Source organism: Festucalex cinctus, chromosome 16 (assembly GCF_051991245.1).
Source record: "Festucalex cinctus isolate MCC-2025b chromosome 16, RoL_Fcin_1.0, whole genome shotgun sequence".
Classification (NCBI taxonomy): domain Eukaryota; kingdom Metazoa; phylum Chordata; class Actinopteri; order Syngnathiformes; family Syngnathidae; genus Festucalex; species Festucalex cinctus.
In genome coordinates this window covers 20,401,936-20,415,100 of record NC_135426.1, presented here as the reverse complement: position 1 = coordinate 20,415,100, position 13,165 = coordinate 20,401,936, and the positions used below count along the sequence as shown (strand labels likewise).

The 13,165-nt window shown below is 38.5% G+C and overlaps 1 long non-coding RNA gene across 4 annotated transcripts in view; it reads right to left on the bottom strand.

Annotated features, from left to right (window-relative positions):
- Positions 1-13,165, bottom strand: part of LOC144002978 (uncharacterized) — a 43,764-nt gene that overhangs the window by 11,060 nt on the left and 19,539 nt on the right. The window lies entirely within an intron of this gene.

Here is a 13,165-nt window from a genome sequence, read left to right as displayed (position 1 = left end):
ATTTGTTTACTGACTAAACTACAGAATGGGAAGGCCTATATTTGTTCAAATGTGTCTTGGGATTAATATTAAACCAAATTAAGGACACATTTCAAGTCTGGATATGATAACTTACATAAAAATGAAAGTGGGTGTAACAAATAAACATGGATAGACACAACATTGGGTTCAAATCCACTAGAACTCCATTTGTTGTTTAATAATCACTTTCCACATAATTTAATTTGTGTTTAGGTACTGCTGTATTGATCAACAACAGAGTTCTGTTAGACTCAATTAAGTACAATGACAATATAGTGACATAGAGCTATTTATGCTCCAAACAGTCAAGACATGGGTTGGAAAAATGGAATAGACTTGTGGTAACACAACAAACTGTGAAACAATGAAACTATAATTTGAAATAAACAGTTTTATAATAGAGATCCCAGGTATTGGACCAGTATCACCAATACCATCTTCAATTTGATTCAGAAAAGGAAATTGTTGGGATTCAACATCACTAGTGGACAGACAAATGGCCAATCACAGTCACAGGATGGGAAGCTTCTGTTTACTAATTCCGAGGTGATTCCCAGCCTGTAGCGGCAACGATCACGCATTGAGATTCTGCAGCTGCTGTGAGGACTGGCTGATTATCGCACATAAAGAGGAGATGGCCTAATAAACTAACTTTATTTCAAGGTCCATAAAAGCGGCGGCCTGCGGGGCCCCGCGCGTGATGAGCGGCGCAGTAACGTTTAAGGTTGGCCAGGTGCACTTTCATCACTGCTTGGTTATCTGGATGAGGGGCCCGGGGCTCAAGAAGAGCCCAATAAATTAACCCCACTATGCCCCACGCATTGATCCATCAGTGCATCCCCGAGTGGCTACAACTGGATTGATCTCGCCTCTGAACTGTGCCGAAGCCACTCACTAATGGTGCTTGTTTTGGAAACGTTGTTCTTGCAGAACATCCATCAAGAAGGGAAAATAAGAAAGGGATAGACAGGAGATTTGAAGCAGGAATAACGCTGTGCACTTGTGCACTCTACCTAGAAGGCTTTTTAAAGTGCATTTGAATTAAAGTGATAGATGAACTTGATCGAGAAGTTCAAAGCCTTCTTGTACCCTATTCAAACTGTCAAAGCATAGAGGTAGGTGGACAGGTTGTATTCTTTTTTTTTTCTTTTCAAAACATCTATTTACCTGGATTACTCTAAGATGGAGCAATTTGAAAATATTCTATTTCCTGCATGTTTGTACATGTCACAACAAAAAGCTCATCTTGAACTATTGAAATGAATGGGAATTGAAATGAATGAAAATGGTTTGTGCCCTCCCCACCCATCATCAGTAAAACTGTATTCAACCGTGTTGTACTGAATCAAAAAATACAGTAACAATGTTTGGCTTCCACATATCACAACACATTTTCTTTTCATATTTTAATGTTTTTTCCCCCTTTCATTTACATAGCAATTTTCCACCTTACAAGGGCCCTCAAAGTGCTTAACATTTATACTTCAACATGGTCACAGCGGGCATGGGATTGAACCACAACCTCAGGGTTGTAAGTCGACCACTCTACCATTGAGTCCTGACATCCCTAAAAGGTTGATCTTTTCGACATATGGATGACTGAGTAGGGAAGATTTCACACTTCCGTTGGAGAACAAGCTGTCTGCACATGAATATCCGACATTTTCACACTTGACTGTAGCCAAATAAATCATTCCAAGCACACTTTTTTTCTTCCAAAGCAAATAAAAATAGATTTTTTTTATTTATTTTTTTTAAGATGAGTTGAATTAAACCGTTTTGGAAAAAGTTAACAGCCTTCTTTGGAATTTTGAAGATCTGTTTTATATTCTTCAAAAAATGCTCTAAATGACAATATCAATTTACATTAGATTTTTACCCCCCAGCTCAATCGACCATTAACATGCGAGCTATGGGTGAGTAAACATATCTGGCTCGCAGCGCCTCTTCGTTCCAAAAGTAGTGGCTGAGCTGCAGTGCATGTAAGCCTTTTCTTTGGTCTTCAGCCTTGAGCATCTATCACAACATATTACATTGTCCTGCGTCAGCACAGTGGCGGCTGGCCTGTGGCGGCTCTTTGAGACTGTGGTTCCCCAAAACGGAGCAGCACAATCTAACCAATTGTGCATGTGATGTCCCAGGGGTGTGTGACGTCCAAGTGTATTTCAAACTCTCCCCTAAATACAAGACAACATGATGCACTGTGTATGACGCATTCTGGTAGTTGCTGCCGACTAACACTAATTCAACACGATGCAGTTTCTAATGCATATGTACATTGTGTAAGTAGTCTTTCATGTTTGTGAACAACAGTATATCCTCTCTCTTTGCTCCATTTCTTCTGCACATCCCTCAGCACACAGAGGAGGACTCCCCTCAGGGGAAGTAAACCTCAACCCCCAACCAACCATCCGTACATCCTCCTCACAACACAGATACCTGATCTTCCCTGAAAGTGACTCTCAGCCGACCGCCTTTCTTCTATCATAGAGTTGCAGCTCACCCTAATGATGTTTTATTCTCATATACACGCCCTGAAAATGTTTGAGCAGATATGTGATACATTGTGAAGGATTGCCATTTCAGTAAAATTGCCCGCTTTTCAAAAGCGACCCGCCGCGCCATTATGCTGTCATTCAATATGTTCACACATTGCTGGGAGCCGAGACATTATACTGGTGGGAAATATAAGACGAGAGCGCAACAATGTCAACCCCCACGCGGATGAATTTGTTACAGCCATGCATTTAAAAGACAGATCAATCTACTCGAGCAGAAAATGCGCCATCTGTCCGACATAATGGATTGCAGCACAACAATGTCATGCGCAAAGTCAGGACACACGGGGAAATATATACACATAAAAACTCGCACAACTGTTCCCCCCATTGACAAGTCAGTGTGTCTTATAGTGTATCTTTAGGACCAAAGTGGCAACTTGATGACTAAGGATACATCTCAGTGACGAGCTTGCAAAAGATGAAGTATCATATTGTCATAGGAAAGCAAGGTGTTTGTTTGTTATCTATTGTAAGAGAATATATTCATGTCCCAAAATCGAAGCATGGAGAAGGAAAGTAACAGCTCATAACCCAAAGCATACCACATCATGTACAAAAGATGATCACTACGCAGCACAAAGGGAACAACTTGTGATCCAATGCATACCACATCATAAACACTCCGTGCCCCAGAATGACTGTAAAAAGGAACAGCTCTTGATCCAAATAATACCACAACATATACATGAAGATGAGAAGTATGAAAAGGCAAAGTCAGAACTCTTGAACCAAAGCATACCACATCAATGCAATGTGTTGTTTTTGTGATATAAAAATTAGGTTAGAGGTTGAGTAATTTCAAACATTGTTTTCACCATGAATATAGCCTATAACCTGTGATGACCTGTCATGAAATCGTTTCGTGAGAGGAAATAAAAACTAAACAAATGTCATAATCTGGATGCAAATGTGTGCACACCCTCATATGAGTGTTCAGAATTAACCAGTCACATTCAAACTCATACTAAATGGGATTCAGCACACACATTCCACCATTTCAAGTGTCTCAGATTGACCCGAAATAAATCTCTGATGTTCTAGTCGGCTTTTCTGACATTTGTAGTCACGTCTTACAGCACAGGCCATGGCCCTCAGAGAGCTTCCAGAACATCAAAGAGGAGCACAGGAGGATCATTTTTATATAGCTATCATACAAACCTGGCATTTAAACAGGGGTGTGTACACTTTTTATAGCGCCTGTACTGCATATGAAGATGAATAGTATGGAGAAACAAAAATGAACAGCTCCTAATCCAAACCATACAGTAGTTGGGAACAGAGGTAGGAATGTATTTTGTTGCTCGTGAAGGGCCACGGCGATGATGTGGTTTGAATAATTCAAAGTGACAGTGTTGCTCATCCTGGCCGGTTTCCACATTTCCGCAAAAAATCCACGACTAAAAAGGTGGGGAACAATTGGCAGTAGTTGAGCCACTGTGTTCCCAAGTCACTTCACACCTCATATTGCGTGAAAGCGGAGAGACAGACACACACCTGCGATCGTCCTCCCTAGCTCCACCTTGCCTGCGGATATTGGACTCGGCTCAGAAAGTTGGCGCCCACATTTGCCCCCATGGCTCCCTCTCCTGGGATTGAGTGACGTGTGGGCGTACGGGAAGAAGGGAGCGGGGTATGCTCCAAACTATCTCCTACCAAACAGTTTCCATAGCAACGGCCTGAGGAAAGTTGAGCAGGTATGGGGATGGTTAGGCTCAGCAAGGGCCGGTCGGGGAAAAAAAAACCCAAAAAACACTCAACGCTGGCTGACTTTAATGAGATCCGCGTGCCAGTTTGATGGAGGGCTGTCACGGAACGTTAGCGGCCCAAATCCCCGGGGGACGCGCCAGTGTGTTGGGAGGGTGACAGCAAAAATAAAGAGTGGCCTTGAAAGGCTGTTTGGTGACCTTTTTTGGAGAGTGATTTTCAAGCCAGCACCAGTTGTCATCCATTATGAAGCGGTGAGGCAAGAGGGACACAATGGGAACATAATTACATACAGGCAAATGCAAAAAACAACAATAAGGAAGCTAATAGGTACTAACGGGGAAAATGTAATTTATTGTGCATTGTTCTTGTGTATTACTTATTGTAATAGAAAGTCTGTGGACTCTTATATAGTACCTGGGTTACACAGTACCTGTATTTGATTTGTGGATGGATGTTTCAAAAACAATATTTTTTATCAATTTTTACCATGATGGTTATTTTCCTCTTGCCCACAAGAATTGCACACAAAATTTTCTAAATGAAAACTTATTCTAAAAGTAATAAAAACTAAACTAAAATAATGTATTTTATAATAATAATGGAAAAACTAAAATGAATTAAAACTAACTAAAAGTATAATAAATAAATAAATAAATAAATAAATAAATAAATATATAAATAAATCAAAACTCAAATGGAAGTAAGAAACTAACTACTGTATAATGAAAAGGCATTTATAGAGAGCGTCACAAGACCCTGAACAGGTCGACAGTCAATCGCAAGGGCATGTTCCAATCCATTTCTGCTCAAGTGAAACATTGTCTGAGTCAGTAATAAACAAGATACAGTGTGTGCACCCACATGAAAAATGCATCTGTTCATGCACAGAATACATTTCCATATATTGCTAATATCTGCCTGTATTAACCATCCATAGTACATGCATCAGCACTCTCCAACATGTGTGTCATAGAGACAGAGCGTGTATATATTATCGCAGAATGTGCACAGTGCATACATCACGGACAAAAAGACGCCCCAAACTCCTGACAGGTCCAGTAATTGCATTCATCGGATCATAAAATTGCACGAGTTGCATCATTCTTGCCCCAATGACAGGAGGTGGTGACGAGGGGATGCGGCCCCGGGTTTAAATGCACGGTGCGTTCCGATGCAGTGTTAATTAAAAAAAAAAAAAAAAAAAAAAAAAAAAGCACAAGAGCGACCACGTGCATAATAATGTGTCACCTAAGCACCTAGTTATAGCAAAAAGTCTACTCCATGAAGAGTTTTGAAGAGTCATTTATTTCTTTTCCCCCTCATACCCCACAAGCTCTATGACTGTATTAATTGCCACGGTGCTCTTCTGTGTAAATATACGCTGGACACACATGGATGTTTCTCAGTCCAATTAGGAGCAAGTCTATCCTCTGAGTAGCAAATTTGTTTGCAGTGCACGAATGTAGCCAGGAAGCAATTACACCATTTAGAAATACTTGTGTGCTTATTGAGCCTTGTCTTCGCCTACGGATGGCCATTCCTGAGTGGGAGTGGGACACTAAAATGCATCTCGGGCCAAAGTTTTAACATAGTGCCGCTGTCAGGATCACAACTGTGCCATCTACACTTTACAGCTCGTCATAAAAGAAGACAGCCAGCAGGGACATCTGTGGCCCAGTAAAGACTTTTGGTAAGTAGCTTAAAAGTGTGCTGTATGGTTTTTCCCACATTACACACAAAAATACTACTGTGGCGGACTACAATATTAGTTAGGGATTACTTCACTATCTGTTCTTCTTGCTGTTACACTACACTGCATCTCTTCAAGGAGAACTCAGTGTGCCTGACATGTAGTGGCAGAATGTGGTACTACACTGGCAAACAACTTGGAGTTTCTTGCTAATGTAAAAACTCAGGGGGGAAAAACACTTAAAGTCCCTGTAAAGTGAGAATAATTATGTGGTAAATTTGAAACACCGCAGAGACGGGCAAATCAAGCGAGTACTACATAGTTCTCTTAGTTTTAGCAATTCTCTTCAAACATACAGTATATGTACTTGAAACATTTCTGAATTCACTTTACAGGGTGTGTACCGTAATTTCTTTTTTTACACTGTTAGATGCTACTTAAAACATGCCTGCACAGGAAATAAAGGTTTTTCTAAAGTCTCTTGACAAGACAAAAAAAGGCAGTTGATGAGATATCTTAAGCTTATTTGTTTTCATCTTAATCAGTGTTTATTAAATTGTTTGATCACATTAAAATTTTGTGTTTCAGATACTGTGTTGATGGTTTGGAAACTGATGTTGAGGCTATTCTACAGCGAACATGGTAAGAAATTGAGTATCGTCATGCAAATAATGGTGCCCATATAGAGGTCTATTAAATGAAGTTAAAAAAAAACAAAAAAAAAACAAATAAAAATCTGGATCTTTACATGTTTTTAAAATGACTCTCAAATTATGGTTAAAAAACAACTCTTAACTACTCAAATTAACGTACATTTTTTTTTTTTTTTAATAATAAATTGTGTATTTTATGAGCCACAAAGTATCTGTATTATGCTATGGTAACTTATACCCAGTTTTTACATGTAAAACATGAGGTTTTGATTTCTTAAATTAATGTTTTAAAATTGTTTTTTTATTTGTGTTTTATTTTTTATTTTTTTATTTGAATGTTTGACTTTTGAAATTTGATCTTATTAGTCATTAGCTGATGAAATGATGTTGTCCTTTTATGTTTCTTGTTTTTTCTGTCATGCTATGTGTTGAGGACCACAATGGAAATAAGCCTTCTGGCTTTATTGTGTTTTTATCCTCGGTGATACCTGACTGACTGATTGGAAGTATGTGTTGTCTGTTATCACCAAATATCAATCAATCAATCAATCAATCAATCAATCAATCAATCAATCAACCAACCAACCAACCAAAACTCATTAGAAAAATCTAGCAAAAATATCTCCACAACTGCCTTTGTAATAAATTATTTTACTTGTATGGACACCCTGTACATTATTTATAGAAGGCAATCAGTCATATAGTCCATAGTTAACAAGCCTTTTAACATCAAAATGAACTCAAGACTGCATAATTGGTTGCTTTGTTTCTGCAGTCAACAGGCTTTTCAAAGTCTTCCTCAATCACAATGCAGATGACAAGACACATGCAAAGCTGTCAAACAAAGGCAAATTGTCTTTTTTCCTTCGTTATATTCGCTGAAGAACACAAAAAGAGTTACTGACAGGCATGGACAAACGGCTGTGTGAAGACTCTTCAGTCAAAGATAAAAAGAATTGCAGGAGAGAAGCCTCTGGAATATGTATGTGTTGGAATCATAATGTTATACAGTCTTCAAAGGTAATAAAAGACCAAGGGAAGTAGACAAAAACCTTGTTCTCAATCTAAACAGTATGTGCGTTTTCAAAAATAAACCCCCACTGAATGTTTGGGGGGTGGGTGGGGGGATTCAAAACCTGATGGAAAATTCAGGCTGGACGCCCACGCGTGTTTTGTCATACTTTGAAGCTATTTCATAAAAAAAAGGTTTTTCTGGAACCTTGTGAGTGTTGCTATTTCCATGGCAACCGCATGTACGGCAGCCGTGAGCTTTCTGGAAGCGGCTCAGATTACATGGAGGGTCACAGTGGAGTGGACCTGAGAAGGGCAAACATTTAAAAAAAATAAAAATAAAAAAAAGTAAAGCACTGACTGAATTCTGAAACGCATAAAATAATAAAAGTACTGTTTGAGTAGCGAATGTTCCTTTTCATACAATAGACTGTAAATAAGAATCCACATAAACAAAAGTGAGCCTGTGATAAAACGCTAAAATCACTGGTTCAAAATGGCTAAAATATCAATCCATTCCCCCAAAGTGACAATTTTTACGATAATACAAGATAAAGAAAGTGGCAATGGGGGTAATTTATAAAATTAATTATGACAAACAAAGCTAATTTACGCCATATGATATAAATTGGTCCTCCTAGCCAATTAATTTATATTGTTTATAATTAAGTCAACATACGCGTTTTTGGAATGTGAGAGAACCACACAGAGCTGTTGCAATGGGAATTCAAACCAAGATTTTCTGACTGTGACAGAAATGTTCAAACAACAATACAGCACTGTGTTACCAACACTGACTGCAATGAATGGTAAAAAAAAAAAAAAAAAATAAGTGTATCAATATAATATCTGCATTTTAAGCTTTTCTATTTAAGATCTCAAATTATCGGAATATTAGCGAGGATTCCAAATTGCCTGCAATTGACTAGCAACCAGTCCAGGGTGTACTCACTTCAATTCAGCTTTGATAGCCTCCAGCTGACCAATGAGCAGAATAGCAATATAAAATGGATGGATGGATTCCTAATTTAGGTTGAACATCAGTTAATAAGTCCTGGATTGATTTTAAATTGCTGTAGACCCGCGATGTCCCAGATGTTACCTTTTAATGAACCTTCAAGTGATATCTGCAGACAATACAGCTGCCTTCGTATCCAAGCAATCAAAACAAGTTTTCCTCTTAATTAACTAAGTGAGAGTCAACTCACAGCCAAGGACACAATTTAAAAGCAGAACAATGACAGACGTGTATGAGCTGGAGTAGTCAGATCTTGCGCTAACAAAGAGGTTTTCAACCTATGCAAGAGGGAGAGGAAATTATTTCCTATTCTCTTTGAGGAGATAGCAGTGAATAAAGTGTTTCTTGAATAATGTGAGTCTCTTTCTGAAGTCTCAGCCAAATGCTCTCTGGGAGTATAAGTGAAGAAGCCCTCTTTTTCCATGTTATAAAAGTGAATAAACAAACAGCAGCAGCAGCAGCAGATATGTAATTTCACTTGCTTGATTGGATGTATAGTCAGTCTGTTTGGTCTTCAGGTTGGCTCTCCAGCGGAGCGGCATGTATCAAACGTTGACTTCTGCCAACTAATGCTTAAGAGAGTTGGACTGAAAATCTACATGGTGTCCTCAAGGCACATGTCTGACCAGAGCAGTAAATAATACATGTGTGAATTTGTACAAGAGACTATGATGTAAAGACATTCACAGGAAGTAACCAGTTGGATCACTAATGTTGGCAATTAAGTGCGGGGGTTAAGAGTTAGGATTATCTTGGCAAAGGAGAAGTGTTCACTAACACAATTTTAGACACATTTGGGAACAATATTTGAGGGAAATAGGCCTTTTGTGTGCATTAGAAAAAGGAGGATTTGAGTTCAGCTGCAGAAATTGGAAGCAAAACGTATTGAATTTATGTTTTTGTTCAGTGCATTGAGGGGAACGGAGGCATCCACACTAATTATACAAGAGCTGCGTCCTGAGACGTTTTTGCCCTACAGTGTATTGTTGGAAAATTGCAGCCTGCCAAGTAATAGGAATTATGATTGAAAAGAATGACAAATATCTTTGATATCTTAATAAATGGCATTTGGAACTATGTTTGCATTGAGGATTGGTTTAGTTTGAGGTGATGCTGCCAATTGTAGTGTGCTAGAAGGTCATTCAATGATGCCATGAACTGATTAGCATATTTTGGGATGTCCTTCCCTTTTCATTCATCAGCATAATTAGGGTGTCCTTATATGTGCTTGCTGCCAGACTACACCAGCCTTTTGGATGCATGTGTATTTACACACCTCTGTACATCCTGTTACAAGATTTGTTGTGATAAAAGAAAAAAGATTAATCATTTCAAAACTTAGCTTAAGAGAAGTGAAGAACATATGAACTTTTTTAGGGGTTAATCAGAGGCACTTTAAAATGGTGAAACATTTGTGCTGACTCCGAATTAACATGAGTTTGAATGTGATTGTAAAATCTGAACACAGCCACAACCCAGTTGTGAGAGTATGTGTTGTTGTTTATTTTTATTAGCCCCTTCCAAAAGATCTATTTCTTCCACCCAATTGTACAGGTTATAGGTCACTTTAACCGTGGAAAATGTTTTTAAATGCTTTATTTAAAGGAACACGACTGTGTAGACTTTTTAAATCGACTGTATTAGCTAATGGAAAATCAAAGTATGCCCTTTTACTTTCTAAATGCATTACACCAGCCATACACATACTCTCAGTCCTAATTTACATATTTGGTCCACATGGATATATCTCACTTTAGATTGTGAAAAAGCAAACATCCTAACCTAACACCTGCCGCTCATCTTTCTAAATAAATTACCCAAGCGGTGGACATCATAGCACTGCTGACACGATTTTACTTTCATCAAAGTAGTGATTGAAATATCCAAATTCTACATTAGAAAAAAAAAAAAAACATAAAAAAAGTGGTTATTTGCCTAAGCATTAACTAGAGAAAGTAAAGGCTTGTTACATCACTTGACAGACTGTTAATTGCCTGCTACTTTAGGTTCTAATTATTGCCGTGCATGTTAAGATTGCCGGTCATTCCATTACATTGCCAGAATGTTTTGACAGGTGCTCGCCTCACGCTGCCGGTGCTGACACATGAATGGATGTAGTGGAGTGGAACTATTGACATTATGTGAGATTTGTACCTCCTTTTTATTTCCCCAGAGAATTTTTTTTAAATTGGCCTGAGCATGCAGTGCAAAGGCCCACTCGAAATTGATTCCTTTCTTTATCTTAGTTATTCTGAGGTTAAATAAGCATTGCCCACATTTAGCAACGGGAAATTTGGTTAGCATGTCTATCATGAATAGAACACCAAAGAAGTCTGAAGGACGAACAAAAAAAAAACACGGGAAGTCTGCCATGTTGCTTTGCAGCAGCCAAAGGCTAGCTGTTAGCTTACTTTAATTCAAGTCAAGTTGATTTCTAAAGCCCTTAATCGAAGCTGGAGTCTGAAGTTATAATTGAATAATAAAAAGCCTCTCAACCTGGCATTGGACATTTCTACTGATTATATGGAAAATAATACTGGATGTTTCATCAAATAAGGACGGAAAGAGGATGCAACTGCAGCTCAAAAGATCATGAAGGTTTCTCGCCGAACGAGGACTGATATCATCATTTCGGTCACTCTAATTTGTTATGATAGGATTTATACAATTTCATTCTCACTTGCCATAAAAACTGAACTAATCTAGCTCCAAAATAACTCACAACTCTAGATCACCAGAACATTGTGACACATACAAGGGACAGTTGTGATGTGATAATTCAAATAGTGGCTGTGCCTTTGAAGGACACTGAATTTGCTTGTGTTTGGGTATTGTGAGAGAGAGAAAATACTGTAAGACACTTTGCATTAAAAGAGAAGCAGGGAAGAAACGCTGCTTGCCCAGCAATGTCTAACATTGTGAAACATTTGAAGTTTTCCCTTTTCATGCAAAGAGAATATTTGATTTGAGAACAGTCAGCGGCAAATGGGGAAATCGTCATACTGCTGACAGCAGAGAACAGCATTTTTTTTTTACTGCCTTCTCACTAAAACGCTAGTCGCTTGCAATATCACAGTTTTTCAGCGAGTTGCTGTTCAGCCCTGGTGTACTAGTAGTGAGACAGAAATAGAACATGCTCAGCCAACAACAGAAAACGGATTTGATACAATCGAGCTGACAGATGGCTTCCTCGAAGTAGACTGATGTAAATTGAGCAAAGATCTAACACAAAATGGGAGAGTCGACATATAAAAATATTAAGATTTGAAATAGTTAACAGTCACTGGTGATCAGGATGTTTCAGTTTAGCAAGCAAATGCAAACTTGTCCATCTTTTTTTTATCTAGTTACTACTAGTGAAATAAAAAAAATATTTAAATCAGTCACAACTGACATCTTTGTCACAAAAGGAAATGCTCCCATGTTTTTTTTTTGTACTACCAGAGTAGAATGTTCATTATGTGTAAAATGATTTTTTTTTACTATTAAAATATAGATTTTTTTAATTTATGCATAGCTAATTTGTTAAATGAACAATCTTAAAAATACCTAAAAATGAAAAACGAAGACAAAATCCACAAACTTAGAAAAAGCATGTAAGCTAAAATGTCTTTCAGAGGAACTGCAGCTGAAACAAACTAAACTACTGATATCATGTGGTTGCACAACTGTTCACACCCTCATAACTGGGATGTGGCTGTGATCAAAGTAGTCATATTCAAGCTCATGTTAAATGGGAGTCTGCAGCACTATTTAAAGTACCTCTGATTAACGCCAATAACATTTCAGATGTTCTAGTAAGCTTCCCATGACATTTTTATGCTTCCTAGCAGACGCCAAAAGGTTTGTTGTGCTAACGCCAACTGCTCATATTTCCCTCCGTCTTCACTAAGCTCCTAGTTCCAGCTGAAGAAAAAGAGCCCCAAAAATTCAACCTTGCTTTCATCAGAATCTGGCTTTTTCACAAGGGTGTGTAAACTTTTTATATCAGTTGTATCGGAAGAATCTGAAAAATAGCAAGCAAAGTTTCCAAGCACTTGAAATGGTGACCTTTTGCTGTGTAATGGTCCACTTAACAAGAGCTGGGCGGTGTGCTTGTGTGTCAACATGTAGGGGTGGCGCATCACCAAAAGCACTCCGCATTCACGTACACTCTTGGACTAATCCACACGGGTGTGCACACTTGACGTCGTCGGGAGATGAATTAGACAAGATCTAAGTGCAATCCATTATTCATTATGCATCTGAAAGATGTGGTGCAGAGGGAAGGAAGTGTTGTGTTTTTAGGTCAGCATGGCGATAGAAGGGGGAAAAACAACTTAACCAGCGCAAAACAGTGAAATTCCATTCGTCATAAATAAGCGCAGGCTTGACTTGTACAAACTGCAGTACTCCATGACTGGGCGTTTTGCCAGTTGAGAGATAAGCAGCGGGCATCTTATTGGTATCATAAAACACCATCAGTGTCATATTGATCCACTTTTATCAGTAGCATCTATCAGTC